Consider the following 17,648-nt stretch of genomic DNA (forward strand, 5'->3'; position numbering starts at 1 on the left):
AGCTATACAACAAGCACATGGAGAATGGACACTACACTTTTGAACAACCAGTGGGTCAATGCAGCAATTAGGGTGGAAGGGAAACACTTCTCAGAATTAAGTGAAAATATACACACAGCATACAGTGGATCCTGGAGTTACAACTTGCCTGACTTATGAACAACTTAGGTTATGTTTGGAAATCTTAGTTTTAACTTATGACCAAAGTCTTAAGACAGAAATTCCAGTTGCTTGTGCTTCCAGTTGTTCTCAGATACACATTTGACCCTTAAACATCTCTGACAGGAGCATTACAGCATCCTTTCCTGTGTGGGGTTGAGAAATCCTGGGCCAGTACTTCTCCAAGGACACTAAGATCTGCCCGGCTACTGCAGAGAGACTTTGATGGCTGTGTAGAGGAGCCTGAGCCTTCAAGTGACAGACTTGACTTACAACCAGCCCTGGTGCATGGAATGAGTTTGTAAGTCAAGGGTCCACTGTACCAGGATTTGTGAGACAGGGTGAATGCTGTTCTAAGAGGGAAGCTACACCTGAGTGCCTGCATTAGAAAACCAGTGATTTCAAATAAACATAGTAAGCACGCATTTCAAATCCTTAGAAAAACAATAAACCAAACACAAAACCAGAAGGTAATAAAAATACAGATCAGAGTGGAAGTTAATGAAATCATCTAAAAGAATATTAGAAAGGCCTAATGCATCAAAGGGTAGGTTTGAATATAAAAACAAGATTGATAAACCCTTAGTAAACTATCCTACTTCAAAAACTAGTACTTTAATAAAATGGAAAACACAGAAGAAACGGACAGATTCCTAGATACATATGAGCTTCCAAAGTTGAATGAAGAAGATATAAAAAGTCTAAACACCCCAATTACATTCAGTGAAATTAAAAATGTAATTAAAACATTACCAATAAAGAAAAGCCCAGGTCCTGATTGCTTCACTGCTAAATTCTACAAGCCACTTAGAGAAGAACTATTGTCACTACTCTTTAAACTCTTCAATGAGATTGAAAGTGAAGAAATACTTTCAAATTCATTTCTGGAAGCCTGACCAAGTTGGATTTATCCCAGTGATGCAAGGATGGTTCAACATACCTAAATCAATAAATGTAATACAATATATTAACAGAGTCAAGGACAAAAACTATATGATCATCTCAATAGATACAGAAAAAGCATCCAACAAAATTCAACGCCCATTCATGATAACAACCCTACAGAAAATTAGAATAGATGGTCTTTATCTCAACCTGATAAAGGCTATCTATGAAAAACCAACAGCCAATGTGATACTAAATGGTCAAAAACTGAAAGCATTCATGCTAAAATCAGGAACAAGACAAGTGATATCCTCTATCACCAGGCCTGTCCAATATAGTTCTAGAAAAATTAGCCACAGCAATTAGACAAGAGAAAGAAATAAAAGCAATAAAGATAGGAAAGGAAGAAGTTAAGCTGTCACTATTTGCTAATGATATGATGCTCTACATAGAAGACCCAAAAAATTCTGCCACTGTTCTGGACTTAATTGACAGATTCAGCAAAGTAGCTGGATACAAAGCCAACACAAAAATCAACAGCCTTCTTGTACACAAATAACAGACTCACTGAGAGAGAAATTAGTGAAACAATTCCTTTCACAATAACATCCAAAAAAATGAAATATCTAGGAATCAATTTAATGAAGGAAACAAAAGACCTCTACACTGAAAACTACAGCACCCTGAAAGAAGAGAAGAGGAAATAAGAAAATGGAAAACATCCCTTGCTTCTAGGTAGAAAGAATCAACATTGTGAAAATGGCCATACTTCCAAAACTACTACACAGATTCAATGCAATCCCTATTGAAGTCCCAACAGTATATTTCACAGAACCAGAAAAAATAATCCAAATATTCATTTGGAACCAGAAGAGACCTAGAATAGCAAAAGCCATTCTAGGCAACAGAGACATAAAACATAGCTAGAACAAACCCCAAGGTCCATCAGCAATAAATGGGTAAACAGTATGTAATTCGTACATACAATGGAACAGTATTTAGCCCCACCCCCAAAAAGGGAATGAAATTTGGATAAATCCAACAACACAGATGAACCTTGAAAACATTCACTAAGTGAAATAAGCCAGATAATGATAACTACTACATTATCTCACTTATATGGAGCATCTAGAGTAAGCAACTCATAAAGACAGAAAATAGATTATAGGTTACCAAGGGCTGGGGAATGGAGAAGTGGGAAACGTATTGTTTAATGAGTGCAAAGTTTCTGTTTGAGAAGATGAAAAATTTAGAAGTGGATTGTGGCGGTGGTTACATAACATCACAAATGTAATTAATGCCACTAGTTGTACACTTCAAATGTTTTATTTTTTGCACTTTTAACTTTTTATTGATACATTTTAGATATACAAAACCATAACATTCATCATAGGGAATTTGTACCTTTACATGATATATCTTGCTTATTCTTTCTTTCCCCATCCCCTCCCCTCCCTTCAATACCTCTTCCCTCCTTCCTTTCAAAAGCTTTGTTTCCATGTTTTGCTTTCTATTCTCTCTTTTTTCTTGTCTCTTCTGCCTTTCCCCCCTCTTCCCTCCCTTGTTTCCCTTCTTATTTGAACATTTCCTTCTGATTTCTCAATATCTTTTATACATTTTGGTCTATATTTAAACTTTCAATTTCTCACACCACAGAAACATTGTGGTATTTAAACATGTGTATCTGATTTATTTCACTTAACAGTATGGTCTCAAGGTGCATCCATTTAGATAGAAATATCTCAAGCTTATCCTTCTTTATGGCAGAGTGGTACTTCATTGTATTAAAGGGAAAAAAAACATCTTATTTATCCATTTATCAGGTGACAAGCATTTGGACTTTTCCAGATTCAGCTATTATCTTTGTGCTGCTATGAACATGGGTGTTCATCTATTTCTGTGGTAGGATGCTTTTAATTCTTTCAGGAAGATGCCAAGAAGAGGAATAGCTTGGTCAAATAAAATCTCTAGTTTTAGTTTTTTGAGGAATCTCAAAAACTGACTTCCACGGTGGTTGCAGCAGTCTACACTCCCACCAACAGTGGAGAAGTGTTCTTTTTACACCATCACCCCACCTGCCTTTTTCATTAGTTAATTTCTTGATGATAGCCATTCTTTCTGGAGTGAGATAAAATCTCAATGTTGTTTTAATTCATATCTCTCAATTGACCAATGATGCTAAACATGTTTTTATATATTTAGTTGTCATTTGTACTTCTTCATCTAAGAAGTGTCTATTCATTTCAGATGCTTATTTTTTTAATTGGGTCTTTAAATTTGAGGGGGTCTGATTTTTTTTTTAGTTCTTTATATATTCTAAGTATTAGTCCTTTGTCTAAGGAATAGCTGGCAAATTTTTTTCCCATTCTATAAGTTGTCTCTTCGCTGTTGGTGGTTCCATTTGCACAGCAAAAGCTTTTTAATAAGATCTTGGTTGTTGATTCTTTGTGATACTTCCCATACAGTTGGGGTTGTGTTCTTAAAGTCTTTGCCTGTATCTGTGTCTTCAAGAGTTTTACCTATTCTTTCTTCTAGCAGATTTAGTGTTTATGTTTTACTATTTAGATCTTCATTCCATTTTTATTTGTTTAGTGCATAGTGAGAGATACGGGTCTAGTTTTAATCTTCACCATGTGGAAAATCAGTTTTTCCAGCACCATTTTTTTCATTAAGTTTATTGGAACATTTCAGATATACAATACAGTTACTTTCATCATTGGGATCCCCATTCCCCTGCCCTCCCTTCACTCCCTCCACCTATTTACAAAGACTTTGTTTCCATTTTTTCCTTTTCTCATATTTTTTCTTTTCCCTTCTTTCCTTTCCCCTACCCCTTCCACTTCCCCTACTCCTTTAGACCATTTCTTCCTATTTCACAAAATCAGTTAAATATTTTGATCTTTATTTACACTTTTAGTGAGAAACTATTCAGTGTTTACACATATCTCACTTGAGTATGATCTCAATGTGCATCCACTTAGCCATAAATGTCTCTAGTTTCTCATTCTTTGTGGCTGAGTAGTACTCCATTTTATTTTTTAAAATTCACATCTTCTTTATCAGGCTCCAGTTGATAGGCAATTGGGCTGTTTCCAAGTTTTAGCTATATCCAGCACCATTTATTAAAGAGGCTGTCTTTTTTCCAGTGAAGATGTTTAGCTCCTTTGTCACAGGTAAGGTTGGGACCGGGGATTTAGTTCAGTGGTGCTGCACTGCCTCACAAGCACAAGGTGCTGAATTCAATCCCAGAAGGTCCCAGAAAAAATTCCAAAATATGAGGTCTGCAGGTGCTTGCAAATTGGGCCTGGGATGTATTGCAGCTGTGCCTGTTGGCACAACTGATGTAAGCTCCGGTCGGATAGAGAACAGGGGGCGGTAGTCAGGGGTGGGGGAAAGGAGGCAGCAAATCGCTTATAAATGGCGCCCAAGCAGGACCCGAAGCCCAAGTTCCAGGGAGGTGAACGAGTGCTGTGCTTTCATGGGCCTCTTCTTTATGAAGCAAAGTGTGTAAAGGTTGACATAAAGAACAAACAAGTGAAACACTTTATACATTACAGTGGTTGGGATAAAAATTGGGACAAATAGTTTCCAGAAAGCAGAGTACTCAAATATGTGGACACCAGTCTACAGAAAGAGAACTTCAAAAAACAATTGGGGTCAGGGGGAGGCAGCACCAGAGCCCTGTTGTCGGGGATAGACCCCGGTGGGCTGGTCACTTCCCTTAACCAGTCCAGCACCACTAAGAGGTTTAAGCCTTCTTGGTTGTGAAGAAAATGGCAGAAGTGGGGCCAGAGATGTAGCTCATTGGTGCAGTGTCTACCTGGCAAAGAAGAGGCCTTGAGTTCAATTCCCTGTACCAAAAAAGAAAAAAGAAAACAGGAAAGAATGCAGCAGAAGTACCACCAGAGCTTTCTGAAGGGCAGCTTGTTGTACAGAATCGGTCACAGTGACACTCACAGTGACACTGTCCTGGCCAGTTTTGAGGACCACAGAAAGAACATCTGTGACATTACTTTAATTGTGGAGAATGTGCATTTCTGGGCCCACAAAGCCTTACTTGCTGCCAGTAATGAGTATTTCTCAATGATGTTTGCAGAAGAGGAGGAGATTGGACAGTCCATTTATATGCTGGAAGGCATGGTTGCAGACATTTTTGGTATAGTGCTGGAATTTATCTACACAGGTGATCTCCACACTAGTGAGAAAAGCACAGAACAATTCCTGGCTACTGCTTAATTCTTAGAAGACCTGATAAAGGCTTACACAGACTTCCAGAATCATCATAGCTCCCCAAAGCCAGCAACTTTGAACAGTGCTGGTGCTCCTGTGGTTGTTACTTCTAATAAGCAGAACGACCTTCCAAAGTGGAAAAGGGGCAGACCAAGAAAAGTCAGCAGTTTGCAAAAAGGCAAATCAGAACTGGCTGCAGAGGAGGAAATACAGCTAAGGGTGAACCATTCAGTTCAGAATAGACAAAACTTTGTGGTTAAAGAAGGAGACAATGAGCTACTGAATGAACACATTCCTGCAAAGAAAAGGAACAATCTGAGCCTGCTTGTGAGGCAGGTGGAGAGGAGAAGATGGCAGCTGAAAAAGATGAGAACTGTGATCCCAAGACCCAGGATGGGCAGGACTGCGAGAGTCGGTACAGCAAGCGGAGGATCCGGAGGTCCACCAGACTTAAAGATTACAAACTTCCTGGGGATGACAAAGACCGTGGTTCAGTCAAGAGGGTGGGTGGAAAGAGAAAACGCACCAGTGGTCCTGAGGACCATTGTAAAGACTGGCAAAGTTTTTAAGTACAGTCACCTTTTAGCAATCTGAAAGAGGAACCACCTGGGGGAGCGACCCTTCAAGAGTAATGAGTGTGGAAAGGCTTTGCCCAGAAGCACTCCTTGCAGGTCCACACCAGAATGCACACAGGTGAGTGGTCGTACAGCTGCACGGTGTGCAACAAGGCTCTGACCACCAAACACTCCCTGCTGGAGCACGTGGGCCTGCACGCAGGACAGAAATCTTTTACCTATGATCAGTGTAGAAAATATTTCAGCAAGAAAAGACAACTAAAGAGCCATTACCAAAAAACATTTTTTAAAAGCTGGGAATTTGGCCCAATGGTTCCGCTGCCTGACTTGAAAGCACAAGGACCTAAGTTCGATTCCCAGTACCACCAAGAAAAAAAAAAAAAAAAGCCATTACCAAGTTCATACAGGCCACCCAGCACCAGAATGTAACCACTGCCATTGCAAATTCATGGATGTGTCTCAGCTAAAGAAACGCCTCTGAACACACACAGGTGAAAAGCCATTTACTTGTGAGATTTGTGGTAAATCTTTCACAGCAAAAAGCTCTTCAGAATTTATCGCGGTGAAAAGCCATAGTCCTGCAGCATATGTGGCAAGTCCTTTTCTGACTCCAGTGCCAAAAGGAGACACTGCATTCTCCACACAGGCAAAAAGCCTTTCTCCTGCTCAGAGTGTAACTCATAGTTTGCTCACTTAGATAACTTGAAGGCTCACCTGAAAATCCACAGCAAAGAAAGAGAAGCACACACCGGAAGCAGCATCTCCAGCAGTAGCAATGCCGAAGTGGTCAGGAATATTCTTCACCTATAGCCCTGCCAGCTGTCTGCCTCGGGGGAGTAGGAGATTCAGCTTCTCGTGACCGATCCTGTACACAACATCAATTTTATGCCGGGTCCTAGCCAGGGCATCAGCATTGTGGCCCCTGAGCGCTCCCAGAACATGACCGCAGACCAGGCTGCTAATCTCACTCTGCTTACGCGGCAGCCAGAGCAGCTGCAGAAGTTAATTCTTTCAGCTCAGCAGGAGCAAACCGAACACATTGAGAGCCTCGACATGATCGAAAGCCAGAGGGGAGCTTCTGAGACAGAGCCAGCAACCGTAATCACGCCGACCAAGGAAACTGGAGCATCTTCACCCCCGTCAGGAGCAAACAGGGGGGCTCCAGTTAGCAGCAAGTGCTTCAGACCCTGCTGAGCACCTGGAGCTGACGCAGGAGCCCGAGCAGCCACCCCCACAAACACACACACACCATGGGCCCCCGGCTCTCACCGGTTGGCCGGGAGCAGAGCTGACCTGCGCGCTGGTTGACTGCTCCCTGGGCCCTGCGCGTAAACCAGCTCTAACCAGGTGAGAAAGGCGCCCAGTCTGAGATGCCGGATTACACATCTCTGGGCCAGAAGATGGATAGAACTCCCTGTTTTGGGCGAGGGTGTGCGTATCTGAGCTGTAGAATTGATTTGTATTTAGCACTAAAATATCGATGAATGTTTTTTATTTTCATCTACTATGTCTCTTAGAGACTGGGGCAGTTTTTCTTTGAGGTCATTGATTTAGAGTTTTCTGTAAGTATTTAATGTTCGCAGCCATTGTCTGGTCTTGCTGACCTAGGTATACTTTTTATGGGAGGGGCACAGAGGAAGTCATGCAGGATGTATTGGATAGAGTTCCCCTTCTTTCTTTCTCTGAAGCAGTACAATTGCCAGTGCAGACAAGTCAGAGCTGAGTTTAGGGAATCTGTCCATTTAATAACTTGCAATCCCCTAGGACAGAGTAACCTGACGTTTGATCTTTGTAGGACACCGTAGAGTGATTGTGTCACGTTGAAGGCAGATTCAAACTCAGATAAAACTATATTTATAATTCAAAAATCATATACCAGGAAAGCCAAAAGTATACTTTATTTTAAAAAATTATGAACTCAAGTTTCCTGTAAAGCCCAATTTATTTTAATAGCAGGCTATTAAAATTTTTAATTGAGTTTATTGGTACATTTTAGGTATACAGTACAGTTACATTCATTATTGAGATCTTGTACCTTTACATGACAGGTATTGGTTCTCATGTTTTCCCCTTGTCCCTGCCCTCCCTTCACCCCCTCTTCTCCTCCCCATTTACAAACACTTTTTCCATTTTTTTATTTTCTCATATTTTTTCTTTTCCCTTATTACCTTTCCCCTAACCTTCCCACTAAATTTTTAATTAAGTATTAAAATATGAAAAAAATAAAGCCAATAAATCGGGAGCAATACACCTCCTCAAAGAGGAAGCTGTTGAAAATGAAGAAATGGGCTGGGATTTAGCTCAGTGTCTCTACCGCCTGCCTCAAAAGTGCAAGGTCCTGAGTTCGATCTCCAGTAGCAAAAAAAGAAAATGGAGAAACATTTATGAACAGAGTCAAAGTTAAAGATCCCTGAAGAGCTAAAACCATGCCTTGCTGATACCTGGGACTTAATTACCAGACAGAAACAGCTCTTTTACTTTCCTGCCAGGAAGAATGTGATTCCATTCTAGAGGACTATGCAAATTATAAGAAATCTCGAGGAAACACAGATAATAAGGAGTACACTGTTAATGAGGTCATAGCAGGGATAAAATAATAATCAGTGTGATGCTGGGCACTCAGCTCCTCTACAAATTTGAGAGACCACAGTACGCTGAGACCCTTGCTGATCACCGGGTGCACCCATGTCCCAGGTATACAGAGCACCACACCCACTGAGATCATTTGTACAAATTGGAGCGATGTTGGCCTTTACACCTCTGGATGAGGAGAGTCTTGCTTTATGACTGAATTATCTTCATGATTTCCTCAAGTATCTGGCAAAGAATTCCACAACTTTGTTTAGCACCAGTGATTATGAAGCGGCCCCTCCTGAGTCCCATCGGAAATCACTGTGAGGCAGTCTCACCCGTGTTTGGGTCTCTGTCAACACGTTTTTGTTCCTAGTCCTTCTCTTATACAAATGACATTCTTTGAAGATGTTAGTGTATAACAGAGTTAATGTTTGTTTTGTTTGATTTTGTTTGTTTGTTTGTTTGTTTTTGTAACAGGGATGGAACTCAGGTCCTTGCACTTGTGAGGCAGGTGGCAGAACCACTGAGCTAAATCTCCAGCCCTGTTTTGTTTGATTTTAAACAGAGAAAATAAAAGGGATTACAACTGAAAAGAAAAAGTGGCTGAGTGTGCTTGGAGTTCTTTCTACATCTTCTAATCTGTTCTACTGATCCTTGAATCTATTCTTTTTTTATTTTACAGTACCATGCTGTTTTTATCACAGTGGCTTTGTCCTATAATTTCAAGTCAGGGATTGTGATGCTCCCTGCCTTGCCTTTGTTGTCCAGAATTGCTTTCACTATTCTAGGTCTCTTCTAGTTCCAAATAAATTTCCATATTATTTTCTCTAATTCTGTGAGATGTACTCTTGGTATTTTGATCAGGATTTCACTAAAACTATATAACAATTTTAGAAGTATGGCCATTTTCACTATATTGGTTCTTCTTACCAAGAATGAGGAATATCTTTCCATTTTCTGATATCTTCTTCTGTATCTTTTTTTAATGTAAAAGTTTACTTTTCAATGTGAAAGTCTTTTACTTCCTTCATTAGATTAATTCCTAGGTAATTCATTTTTGGATGCTATTGTGAAAGACATTTCCCTAATTTCTCTCTCAGCTTGTTTATTTGTGTACAGAAATCTTATTGATATTTGAGTGTTGATTCTGTATCCAGGTATGCTACTGAATTTAGTTATTAAATCTAGAAGTCTTGCTGAGTGTGGTGGCACCCAACTGTAATCCCAACACTTGACATGCTGAGGCAGGAGGATTGATGTGAGCTCAAGGTCAGCCTGGGCTACATAGTAGTTCGAGGCCAGTCTGAACTAATAGCAAGATCCTGTCTCAAAAAAATCTAGATGTCTTTTGGTGGAGTTTTTGGGATCTTCTATGTAGAATATCATGTAATTCACAAAGTCCAAAACCCATTCATTATAAAAAAAAAAAAAAAAATCCTACAGGGCCGGGGATTTAGCTCTGCAGTTCGGTGGCCTGCCTTGCAAGCAAAAGGACCCGAGTTCAACCCCCAGAACAAAAAAAAAAAAAAAAAAAAAAAAAAAAAAAATCCTACAAAATATTGGACTAGATGATCTTTATCTCAATCTAATAAAAGCCAGATATGGCAAACCAACAACCAACATCATACTAAAAACTGGACAAAACCTGACAATCTTTCCTTCTAAAATCAGGATTAAGACCCACTATCACCACTTTTTTTTTGTATACCACAGAACGAACTCAGGACCTTGCACTTGTGAGGCAGGTGGTAGCACCCCTGAGCTAAATCCCTGGCCCTATCACTCTAATTCGATATAGTTCTGAAAACATTAGCTAGAGCAATTAGACAAGAGAAAGCAATAAAGCGAATAAGGATAGGAAAGGAAGAGGTTAAATTAAAATGTTTTAAATGGAAATTTTTATTCTATATATAGCTTACCACTCTTAAAAACAGGAGAGGATTTAGTTCAGTGGTTCCTCCACCTGCCTTGCAAGTGCAAGGTCCCAAGTTCCATCCCCAGTTCCAAAAAAACAAACAAAACAAAACAGGAGAGAACGCTGGGGATTTAGCTCAGCGGCACCATCCCTGCCTCCCAAGTGCAAGGTCCTGAGTTCTTTCCCTGGGGCCAAAAAAAAGGAAAAACAGGAGAGGCTAAGCCCTCTGCAAAGTTAAGATGGGAGGAACACACGTTTAAGACCAATCTGCTCAACCTAGCAAAATAAAAGGGGCCGGGGATGTAGCTGAAAGAAATGGTGCAATCCCCAGGAGAGGGAGAGAGAGAGAGAGAATGAGAGAGAGAGAGAGAGAGAGAAAGAGAGGGAGAGAGTAATATTGAATTTAAATTTGAAGTGGCAGTATGGATTCATGTTGTGCATGCACCTTTACATTTTATCTTTGCATCTTCTAGCTCTGTCTACTGAAATGTCCAAGTAACAAAATCAACAAAACAGCAGTGAATACCCGCTAGCACAGGAACTGCCTCTAAATACCGATTCCCAAAAAGGACTGAGAATCTGAAATAAACAGTCACCTTGAGATCTGGGCTTGAAGTGTACAAGATGAGCCTCAATTATCTTGTAGAAAGCAAGAGGCCTCACAAAGACAAATGAGTCCAGGAGGCCACTTGTCAACTTCCCATTCACCAAAAATGAGAAAATGTGAGCACCAGTGAGTGTCTGCAATAGTTTGACATACATGCAGTATGTTTATTCACATGAGGTCATAATAGTTTTTAAATACCTTTGTCACGCTTAGAGTATGCAAAGATATCAACTCATTTATTTTCAAAGTTGGCAAATCCAGAGACAGAGTTAAGAATTTTTGTTCTGCCTGTCATGAGACTTTCAAATAACAAAATATCAGCAAAGGAAGTTTCCCTTTATAGAATCGTTCCAGCTTTAAGATGAAAACAAGAAGAAAAGAACAGACAAAGACAGCTGGGCCTATGGTGGAGCCAACTCCCCAGATGGGACACACTGAGAAGAAACGCAGGTTAGAGGGAAGGCAGCAGTTCTATTAAGGGATGCACTAGGCAGCACCATCTCTGAGCAGAAAGACAACAAAAGACTCAGAGAGAATGACCCACAAACCTCCATGCTGGTGTGTTTGGGCTGAAGTCCTGTTTCCTCGTGTTTGAGTGTCATTTTCTAACTAACCAGAGGCTCCCAACAGTAATGCTGAGGATGAGCAGGGCCCTGTGGAAGGTGTGATTTCTCAGAGTAACGCTGGCCCATGAGGGAGGGGAGTGTGGGAAGAGTTCTGGCAGAGGGAAGTCCACAGATGAACAGGTAGCCAGGACACCTGGGGGAGCCGAGCCAAACGGAGTGACAGTCAGTGAAAGACGCATTGGTAACCAAGGCCTGGACACCTGGAGGCTCAGTGGACAAAGGCCTCCTTAGATTGGCTGTTTAAAGTTACATTTAATGGTGCTTGCAAGAGAACCCCTACATGCCTCTAGCTTCTGTACACCCACTTCTACATCAAACTTTCCTTGTTCCAACCCATAGTCTAATCTCAACCTGGCTGAGGTGTAGCCATTTTTGTGTATAAAATCTGCTATATAGAGTTCCTTTGGCAATACTTTTTGGGCCCCCTCCCAAGTTCATTTGCCTGGGAGCTTTTTGCTTCTACTCTAAATAAATGCTGCTTTCTGGTTTTGCTCTCTCTTTGGTTGTGGGTGGCATCTTCTCCCTGTGCCCTCAATGGTCATCCTGTGTGGATTGGGCCTCACTCAGGTGGCCTCACTTTACCTTAGTCCTCTCTTTAAAGGCCCTGTCTTCAAGTGCAGTCATGTTCTGAGACACTGGGGACTGGAGCTTTGCCCCTGAATTTGGGGGCACACAGCTCAGTCCACCACAAAAACACAGTTTCTTTGAGATGCGTGTGAGATGCGAGAGGGACATTGAGCAGGCTTTGCACCATCATCCCGGAGTGTGGAAGACCAGGCTGGGCTGGGAGCGGTACACAGCCCAAGAAAGAAGGCCCCCAGGTAATAAACTATCATTCGTTCTTTACTCTTTATTTCTTGATCTTTGTTTATCCCCTGCTGGGCCCTCATCAGGCAAATGGGCATCGCCCAGTGACGGGTCAGGCTATCAACCCGACAGTCCCACTAAGAATGGAATAATGACTTCAAAGTGCAGAGCCCATCAGTTTCCCCAAACTGGACATATGGCATCACCAGTGACAGAACGAACTGCTGCAGTGCGCCTCCTGGCCAGTGAGGCCTTCTGTTGTGCTCCTGCCAAAAATGTAGGAGTTGGGCCCGGGACTCAGCTCAGTGGTTCCACCACTGGCCTGACAAGCACAAAGACCCAACTTCAATCCCTGGTACAAAAAAAAAAAAAAGCAGGAGTTACATGTGAGCCTGCAGAGACATCAGAGAGCCCTTTCTGAGGGATACACAACAAAGTAACTGAACACTATGTTCCGATGAGTCAAGGCCATGAAGGATTATAAGCAGACTAAGGAAGCACTCCAGACCAGAGGACCAAGGAGACAGAATGCCTAAACATGATGTGGTGTCCTGGGTATGAGAAAGGGCATTACCAAGACACTCATACCACAGGGTTCCTGTTTCTCCCGGCAGAGACTCAGTGACACCTAATGTCCAAACCCCAGCTCACCCCACACCGCACTGACACACTGAGACTCAAGTCCACTTTGTCTCCCTGATCCATGTTTCCTCCCTGAAAGGAAACTGTGTAGGGCCAGCTACAAGAGTAACCTAACTCACTCCTTAACCCAGAGCGCACACAGGGACACAAGACAGCTGCTGTCCTCCTTGAAAACTGGACTAGAGCTTTGGTGAAAAAAAAAAGTTGATCTTTTAGAGAACTCTGATTCCAAGCAAAGGCTTTGATCAGAAATATCCTAAGTTGAGATATCTTAATTCAAAAATGAATTTAAGACACAATTTACCAAACATTACAGCTCACCCTACCTGAAACATGAGCAGAATAATCACATTAGACTGAAGTTGGACAAAATCATCTCACACAAAGCTTAGTTTGTTATATAGTTCTGAATATCCATTTAATTTTTTAAAAATGTGTTAGCTTTCCAACACTATAACAAGTACCTGAGGAAAAAATTCAACTTCTAATGAGAAAAGATTTATTTGAATCACAGTTTTTTAGAGGTTTCATTATATAATCCATTGGCCCATTGCTTTGGTAGTCACAGTGAAATGGGCCAATAATAGTCCAGGTTCTTGTGAATGTGAGAAAAGAATTCCCAAGTGTTCACCCAGTAGTAAGTAGCAAGCAGCTACATTAATTGAAGATCACAGGGAGTTGTGCTCAGGGCAAGTCTATGCCAACAAAAGGCCTAGAGCAGACCAAGAAAGGTGCCAGGGTGATAGAAAAGCACTGGATACATGTCAAAAGTACAGAAAAGTAGCAACAGCAACAAAAAGGAGTGAATAAATCAGGCTTTCAGAATTTAAAGGCCAGATACCTCTGCTTTAGGTGTCTCCTATTAAATTTCTAGGTGTGATTGGCAGGAATGATTGACAGGGTGCTGAGTCATCTTAGGGGCTATCAACATGCATCCCTGTCCCAAAAGTCACTCTGATCTTAATTATATTTATGACATGCAGTGCATATTTATGAGCCTATAATGGGGTGAGAATAGAGTAAGGATGACCAGAAGCAATATCCTGTGCTTTCACCTAGAGCATCCAATACCTCCTAAGCTTTTGTTATTTTATTCTCTGCCTCTCTGAGGACAACAGAGGCAGAAATAACCACAGGGTACTGTTTAGAATTAAATGGAGGGAAAGGAGTGACTCACTTAGCTCTGTTGTCTCTAACTATACTAGTGGCACAGTATGGCCAGAATATGAGGAGGAACAAAACTCACCTTGTGCCTGAAAGATGAGAGGAAGAAGAAGATACAGTGGCCAGGGTCCTCCATCCTCTTCAAGGGCTCACCCCAATGACTTGAAGACCTACCACCGGGCCCCACTTCTGAAAGGTGCCAGTTTCTCCCGGTGGCACCATGCTGGGGACCAACTTGAACACAAGGGCCTTTGGGGGGTGTTCCAGATACTGATTATACCAAAAGTTATACTGAAAGTGAAAAACCAGAATAACTGGCTGAATATGGGAGTCACAGATGAGAATGTTGTAGCCATAGCAGGATGTGAAAACAGAACATAATGCCTTAATCATCACTAGGAACACAGTACACCGCAGACAAGCAGTGACTTCACCTCACAGTCTCCTGGCTTACTAGGACCTGCCCATTTCTGACACCTCCAGTGTCACAAATGAAGATCTTGCCACACAGACCCAGCCTAGGAAAAGTTCAACATTCAAAATATGAAGTATTTCTACTGAATGTAAATCACTTTTACTCCATCATGAAGACAAAAGTGAGAAGTCAAATCATTATAAATCAAGGACCATGAGTATTAGCTTGAGCAGTAGTTAGCATATTGATATGTATATTTATGTTTTCTGGGAGAAAAGACTTTTGTTTTGCAATCAATTTAAAAAGAAACATTGCCTGGGGAAGTATCTCAGTAGTAGAGCACATGTGTGAGGTACCGGGATGTCTCTCCCTCTCTCTCTCTCTCTCTCTCTCTCTCTCTCTCACACACACACAGCACTGCTTGAAAATAAAATGAAAAACTACATGAAGACTTCAATGATAAACAGATAAATGGCTTAATAACTTTATTTTACATCTTCCTAGGGGTGTTGAAAATGTGTAAATACCCACAGTGAGCTCCCTCCTCCTACCAGAAATTCTTAGATCACTGTGGGCAACTTCAGAAAATTCACAGAAGCAGGTTCCACAGTCAGAGACTGTTTCTTAGGTGACCTCTTCTGTGTCCTCCCCATATCCCCAAGGGTATGCTTCTGTCCCAGGAAGTAGGTACTCTGGATCTGAAGGCAAGACCTGCCTCAGTGACATTCCCTCTTTCCTCGTTCTTTCTTTCCCTAGCTCTCTCCCTTTCCAGGGTCTAAACATCTCTCACTACTAGTAGCCACAGAGATACAATGAAGTACAACGTTGTCAAGGAATTTTCGAATCATATGGAAAAGTTACCTGAATTACTCAAATACTGGAGACATTGGCATGTTAGTTGGGCTTAAAGAATACAGATCTCTGCTTCACTTGTCTCCACAAATGAAGTCCATAGACTTCAAGCTACCTTCTCTCCAAGGCTTAGCACTACCATTGCCAAATTCTACTTTCCCCCAGTGTTTCACCAAAATTAGAGAATAATCAATTTTCTCTAGTACAGTAGCTCTCCAACTGTGGCCCAGAGAGATCTGAGAATCCCCTAGATCCTTTCAAGAAAGGGTGAAATGAAATCAAATCATTTTCATAGTTGTGGTGGTACATTCCTGGAATCTTAGCACACTGGGGTGGGGAGGCAGGAGGACTGCAAGTTCAAATCTATCCTGGGCAACTTAGCACCTTAGCAAGACTCTATCTCAAAATAAAATAGGACTTGGGATATAGCTCAGTGCAAAGGCCCTTGGTTCAATTTACAGTACTGGGAGGAAAAAAAAAACTTTCTCATGTCAATACTAAGATATTATATCCCTCTTTCCTTGTCCTCTTACAAATCTGTGATGAAATTTTCCAGAGGCTAAAGGATGAATGATTTCACAACCAGATATGAGACTCCAGTTGTCCTCTTTAATAGGACAACTTACCATTAATGCTTAATGGTAAGCATTAAAAATATTCTGAGAAATTTAAAATAGTGTCATTATTCTCATTCAATACTTTTGCTTTTGGAAAAGATTTTCATACTATTTGTTTCCACATTTAATGATTTGTTATTCTTATTTTAAATAAAGGTTAATAATCAAGTTTATTTGTTTTAATTTCTAAAATGATAAATATCAATAGCTATAATTAACATAAACAGTAGTACTTTGGGATGTTTAGTTATTTTTAAGAACATGAAAGAGGCCAGAAACCAAAAATTTTGACTATTGCTATTCTAGGATCATTGAAAGAAACATTTTTAATGGTCTCACTTTATTTTGGCCTGATACAGCCTGTAGCTGTGTAAGGTATCGGCAGGTCCAAGCTGACTACATCCACCGTCAGTTCCTGCCTGTACATTTCCAGTTACAGCAGGCCACAGACAGGTTCCTGCTTGGTGTTTGGAGGGGAGAAGGGAAGCAGCCGCCATCTTGTAGCTCACACAGGCCCTTACCCGATGACCCACCTCCAGGTAAGCCAGCCCTCTGTTGCTCTACCTTTCCTGGAATGCTATTTCAGTATCTCTGATGTCTGAGCCAGAAATGTGTGACAAAAGGCCTGGCTTCTGCAGGACACGTGCACCATCAAGTTTGGAAGCGACAAGAAGGAACCTCAGTTCCAGCCTGTTCTGATGGTCTGGTCTCCACCTTGCACTTGTGAGTTGCAGCTTCTTCTTGTTCTCCCCCGACCCCGCCATTTCGTGTTCATCTTCCATTCCAACTGCTCCTCCTGCCCTCCACTCCCTTTGCTGCACGGGATCAAATCCCTGGAGTGCCATATGTTATACCAGGGCAGTGAGTAGTATCTCAGAAAAGTGAGACACAAAGACAAGGAGTCAAAGACACAGATGCAATGGAACATGCAGGATCCCTACCCCCCGCACACACTGTGAACTTATCTTCCCCTTCCACATGTGGGCTTCTGTGGTTGTCACTCTGAAAGGTTGCCGTGAGCAGAGGATCACACACAGAATTTCATCCAAAGAGAAACTGACTGACGGTGAGGTAGCTTTGCAGATTCATCAAGCTGTATATATGATAACTATGTGCGGTATTTTTTGTGCTTCAGCTACACTTCAATAAAATACTTAAGAGAAAAACGAAATGGGATAATGGAGAAGACAGAGACCATTCAAAACAGTGACTCCAGGGTCAGGGATTCAGCTCAGTGATTCCACTGCCTGCCTTGCAAGCTCCAGGTCCCAAGTTCAATACCCGGTGCCAAAAAAAAAAGAAGAAGAAAGAAAGAAAAAACAAGAACTACAGCAAAAAGTAAATAGATAAATAAATGACTCCAGTCATCACACTTGGAAGCACATTTGTTATGAAAAGTGAAGCAGAAACCTATAAGTTGACACTCTGGCCATTTGTGCAAGACAGACAGATGCTTACCTGGGGATAAATGGTGTGTGCGCCTGTGCACAAGGGGTGATTGGAATATATGGTGAATGTTTAAACTTAAAAGATTTGTTACAATAAATGACACAGTGCCATTAGTGGGCCGGGGATTTAGC

The 17,648-nt window shown here is 41.4% G+C and overlaps 2 pseudogenes; both read left to right on the forward strand.

Annotated features, from left to right (window-relative positions):
* Positions 1-4,929: 4,929 nt before the first annotated feature.
* On the forward strand, positions 4,930-7,141 carry LOC104850606 (annotated as a pseudogene).
* A 78-nt stretch (positions 7,142-7,219) lies between these two features.
* LOC109117517 lies at positions 7,220-8,747 on the forward strand (annotated as a pseudogene).
* Positions 8,748-17,648: the final 8,901 nt, after the last annotated feature.

The sequence above is a fragment of the Fukomys damarensis genome, unplaced genomic scaffold (genome assembly GCF_012274545.1).
Source record: "Fukomys damarensis isolate Sample0158 unplaced genomic scaffold, DMR_v1.0_HiC HiC_scaffold_27, whole genome shotgun sequence".
NCBI classification, from domain to species: Eukaryota; Metazoa; Chordata; class Mammalia; order Rodentia; family Bathyergidae; genus Fukomys; species Fukomys damarensis.